We start from the raw sequence: 5,192 nt of genomic DNA, 5'->3' as shown, positions 1-5,192 counted from the left end.
CTCGGGCTGCGGAGTCGCCTGGCCCGAGGCGGGTCCCGCCTTAAGAGCCGGGGGGCGGGGCCGCCGCTGCCAGGGGCGGGGCCGCCCCCAATTGGCCGGGGCGGAGCCGGCGGAGACCCGCCTCCTCTCCTGGCCGAAAGGGTCTTCAGGCCCGGCAGGCTGGTCCTCACCCGGCCGCCCTCCCGACCAGGCGACCGGGAGAGAGTCATAGGAGTCCCGCAGTCCAGCCCGGTCCAGTTTGCAGACCCCTGTGTTTTGTGAAAAAAAAAAAAAAAAAGCGAATATCGACTGAGACCAAGCGTTCCAAACCTAGATGGGGTAGGACACACCAGGCAGGTGATTTAAACTCAAGGAATGCCCCCCAACCTGCCCAGAGCCTCTCGAGACCTAGGGAGGGCAGCCCCGATGACCTGTCCTAGCCTGCCAGAACTTGCGATTTTTCAGGGAAAACTGGAAATCTGCATTTTTAGGTGAAATCTCTTTAAGTGTGCTGTTGTTGGTTGCTAATCCCAATTTCAAGAACTTCTGGGAGGCCACACACACACAGCCCTTCTCCGAGCCTTATAGGCACAACCTCGATATGCCAAATCTGAGTCCTGGGGTCCTTTTGCCCGACCTTTGCTCTGGACCGCTTTCCCTGTGTCTTAGATGGAGGGGCTGAGACACAGGAAGGGAATGTGACACACCAGCCACAGATTCTGGCAGCGTCAAGGCCAGATGTGCTGGGGGATGCTGGATTGAAGCGCCAGGTTGGGCCTCACTGTCGGTAGGTGGGGCCTGAGTGCCGCTGACAGTGGCCCTTTGATGGGGCAGAAGGGGAGGGTGCCAGGGGCTGGACTAGTCCAGAAAAATCCCCTGCCTTGGAGGCTTCCAGGAAAACACTCTGCTGTGCCCTCCCCCCCACCCCACCCCCTCGGCACTTGTGGTCAGAATTGTGCCTTGGAGCCTTTGGGGACCAGCTCAGCTCCTGACTTGCAGCCAGGCTCCAGGACACCCACCACCCCATCCAGCCCAGCCTGCAGCCAGCGCCTTTGGCTGGGCCAGCTCAAATCTCAGGGGGCGTGATGGCTTATCCCAGCAGACGGCCACACCAGTTCGGGAGGGGGGGCGGTTTGAGTGGCTTTTGAAGAACTTGATGGCCCCCAGAAGGCAGGACAGCCTCCATGTCTAGTCTGTAGCAGGGCTAAGCGGGATTCAGCCACAACAGTGACCTCCCAGACTTTCCTTTTCAGCTCTGCTCCTCCTCAGGACCTCTCCCCCCACAGGGCCGCCTTCCAGGATGGGCAGAGGTCTGCACCCCTCGTTTTTGTTGTTTTATATGGATGTGGGGTGTGCCTTGCAAACCCCTGAATGTCCGCTCCTAGGTCAGTGTGCAGGCCCTCAGGTGTATTTCATTTGACTCACACGGGACTTTTTCAAAGTTGGAAGCTACTGGCAACGCTGAAAAGTCCAATGCTTTCACATTAGAATGGAACTTCCCGGCTTGCCTTGAGCGGAAACTGTCAGCTGAGGCTGGGTGGCTGCTGCTCCCTGTGACCAAAGCCCAGACTCACAGGTCACCCCCTTCCCCGCTGTGCCCAGTCACCTCACCCCAGACTGCTGCACTACTCCCGCTCCCTTCAGGGTTTGAGTCTGCGGTCGGTACCGTGTGGCTCTGCTCAGACTGTCCCTATGCCTCTGCCCTTGGGCCCTGTGTCCCCCCTAAGGCTCTCAGGGAAGTCCAGCCTGACGCTCCTAAAGGAACAGGACTAGCTGACAGGTCCGGGGCATCTCGCCTCTGTGACCTGTTCTTGCTGGTAGTGAGATACCCCCTGCTTAAAGCATCCAGACCCCGCCCTGATCCCAAGCCTAGGCTCACACTGGCCATGCTCCCGTCCACCCAGAAGTTGAAGGAGGTTCCAGGAGACACCACCCCCCAGTTTCTCTATCCTGTCCTCTTTTGGTGTCAAGGCACTACCCTGTCTTAGGCCCTCGTTCTAAGGGAGCAAGGGAGTGGGGGTGGGGGTCAGGGCTTGATTCGGGCAGACCCCAGTGGCCAGCGTGGGTGATAAGAACAGAACCAAGGGAGCTGGACTGCTTTGGACCAGTGGCAGTGCCCGGATGTCTAGGTGGTGGGTCTGAGTAGAGTGATGGGCTAGCGGAGAGAACTAGGGGAGGGTTCTTAAAGCTGCTTTTCCTGGCAGGCTCCCTGCAGTCCTTCCTGTGTTATTTGCAGCAGCGTTGGGAAAGCTGGTGGGATTATCAAAGGCTGACCCCTCCCGACTCAATGGACGTTGGAGCAAGTTCCGGGAGATGGTGAAGGACAGGGAAGCCTGGAGTGCTGCAGTCCATGGGGTCACAAAGACTGGGACACAACTTTGCGAGTGAACAACAAGCCCTCCCCCACAGGACCCACTTGACACCACCCTTGTTCTCCCATCTTCTGGGACCTGGGCTCAGAGGTCGGGGGCAGATCCAGGCTTTAGACTTTCCATGGCTTTGAGTCCAGAGCAGACCCCCAGACCCAGGTCAAACCCATTCCTAGTGGCAGGCCCAGATGCCAGCCCTTCCCCCAGTGCCATGGCAGCAGGAGAGATGCCCTCGCCAGCTTTCATGCCCTCTGGCCCCGTGCCAGGCTGGGGCTTGGTTCTGCATTCCAGATCCAGACCTGGCTTGGCTGTCTTTACAAGGCCTGGGGTCAGGCCCGTGCCAGCTGTTGGCCAACCCTCGGGGCCGGGTGCCATGACCCCGGTTCATGGCCTGTGGGGCAGCAGAGGCAGGATGCTCCTGCCTGGCGGAGCTGCTCAGGTAGCTCCGCCCGAGGTGAGGAAGACTGGCCTGACCTGTCAGAGAAGCCAGCCCTGCCCTCCATGACTTCCTGCCCCCGCGCCCCTAGCACCTGAGTCAGTGGGCCAGCCAGCCAGGGCCGACGGTGCCGGGGTTGGGGGGTAGGGTGCCAGGTCACGCCTCTACAGGAGGTTCGTTTAGAGCACCAGTGAGCCACCGATGCCAGGGTGGAACCGGCAAGCCGCTCCCCCATTTCTCGCCATGGCAGCAGCAGGATGGCAAGACTCCCTGCCCAGCCCACTTGCTCTCAGACTCTTGTTTTCATTCCTCCTGCCCGTCTCTACACTGTGATCTCTGCTCTGCACAAATCTAATCCTACCTTTCTCGAGATGTGTCATTTGCTCTTTGTTGCTCACTTGATGGGAGGAGGCTGAACTCCCTTCCTGATGCCCCAGGCCTTGCTCTGGGTGGCCTCTGCCACCCTACCCTTGGCCTCAGACCCTCCCTCACTGCCCAGGCCACCAGCCAGGTTGTCCTACTTCCTGTTCCTCAAACAAGGCCGTGCACTTGCCTGCCACAGGGCCTTCGCACGTGCGAAGTTCCCTTCCTGCCTGCTCCCTCCTTAACCTTTGGGTCATACGAAACACCCCCTCCTCTGTAGCCAGCCAGAGTCAGGCCCTTGTGCCCTCTTGCCATGTGTCCTCAGAAAACCCTTCCTTCATGTGTTTGCCTGTGGAATTGTATCTGCCTATCACCCAGGCTGTGAGCTTTTGAGGACAGAGGTGGGGGCCTGTTACACTCACCTTTGGTCACAGCTGACAGCCCAGTTAAGGTCTGGGCACCAACCAGCTCAACCAGGAATGAATGACGTGAGTGAAAGTCCAGTTAGAGCCGCCAAAGGGACCTGCCTCTGCCCCCACTGGAGCTGGTGTTAGGGCCGGAGACGTCGGAGATCACACGACCACTTTGTTCCCCTGCTCCCCCTCCCCGCTAACAGTGGGCAGTGGTCAGATCAGGCCAGGAATGGCAGTTCTGAGCCCAGTTCACCCTGCAGAGCCCGAGGTAATTAGAGGCTGTGTCGCTCACAGGTGACCGGCCCCAGGCGCTCAAGGAAGCTGTTGGAGACACCCAGGGCCCCACCCAGCTTCCCAGTCCTCCCTGGCTCCCTTCCAGTGAGGGCGGGGGCGGGTGGGCAGCTGGCTGGCAGGGGACCGGGTAGGCTGGGCCCTTTGTTGCCTGGGTGAGGGTCGAACGCAGCTGCCACAGCTGGGCGACCTCTGACCGCTAGGACCACCACGAGGGCGGCGGGGTTGCATCTGAGGATGAGTGTGTCCATGTCGAGGTGGGGGCCCGGGCCCGGGGGTCCCCAGGGACGTGACACCAGACCAGGAGCAGGAAACAGATGAAGCCGCCTGTCCGAGTGCTCCTGGGTGTCTCCCCGCCTTCCTCCCCCCAACTCAGGGCCTGGAAGGCAGCACTCACAGGGCTGGTGGGCTGCCGGGGGCCCTGCAGGGCCCAGGGGAGAAAGGGGAGTAAACCCCTGGGCGGTGACAGGCCATTGGCCGAGAGCGGCAGGGACGCCAGGGGCTTCCAGCCTGGCCCCTCTGACCCCAGCCTCTGCCCTGCCCCAGGGCCCACCTGGGATGGAGAGCACAGAGGCCGGGAAGCAGGGCAGGAAGGAGCCCTTGCCCTCGGCCCCTGGCTCAGGCTCGAGCACAGGGGCTCAGAAGTGCTGCTGAGGCGGGTGCTGGGCCTCTACGAGGCCATCGAGGCCCAGGAGCCGGGTGACCAAGGCTACAGCCCCAAGCCCTAGTGCGGTCCGGGCTGTGCTAGGTAGGGATGGAGGGATGGAGGCAGTCCTCGGTTCCAACCACCCCCCACCTTCCCTGGACTGGTGTCTAGGCTGTTGGAGTGAGACTACAGACAAAACCTACATTGGGGGTTGGTGGGGGGTGGGGTGGTTTCCTGGCACTACTGAGCTTGGGAGGAGATCAGGGCTGAGGTACAGAAACGGGGGGGAGCAGCTCCCTTGTGCCAGGGCCTGGCACAGTCCTGGGAGGAAGCAGCTGGGCAGATGGAAATGGTGTTAGTCACTCAGTAGGGTCCGACTCCGTGACCCCGTGGACTGCAACACACCAGGCTCATCTGCCCATGGGCTTCTCCAGCCAAGAATACTGAAGTGGGTTGCCATTTCCTTCCCACCCAGGGGTCGAACTCTGGTCTCCTGCCTTACAGATGGGTTCTTTACTGAGCCACTAGGGAAGCCCTGGGCAGATGGAACCCAGAAAAGAAAGGCTGGAAAGCGGGGGCATGTCGGGAGCACGGGGAGAGTGGGTGGGTGGAGGGTCCCCGGACACCAGCGTGGACGCCACTGCACCCCTCTGGGCCACGGTTGACTTTGGCCTGAGCCCCTATCTAGGGTTGTG

Source organism: Bison bison, unplaced genomic scaffold (assembly GCF_000754665.1).
Source record: "Bison bison bison isolate TAMUID 2011002044 unplaced genomic scaffold, Bison_UMD1.0 scf7180017864144, whole genome shotgun sequence".
Classification (NCBI taxonomy): Eukaryota; Metazoa; Chordata; class Mammalia; order Artiodactyla; family Bovidae; genus Bison; species Bison bison.
Note: the sequence above shows the minus strand (reverse complement) of the source record.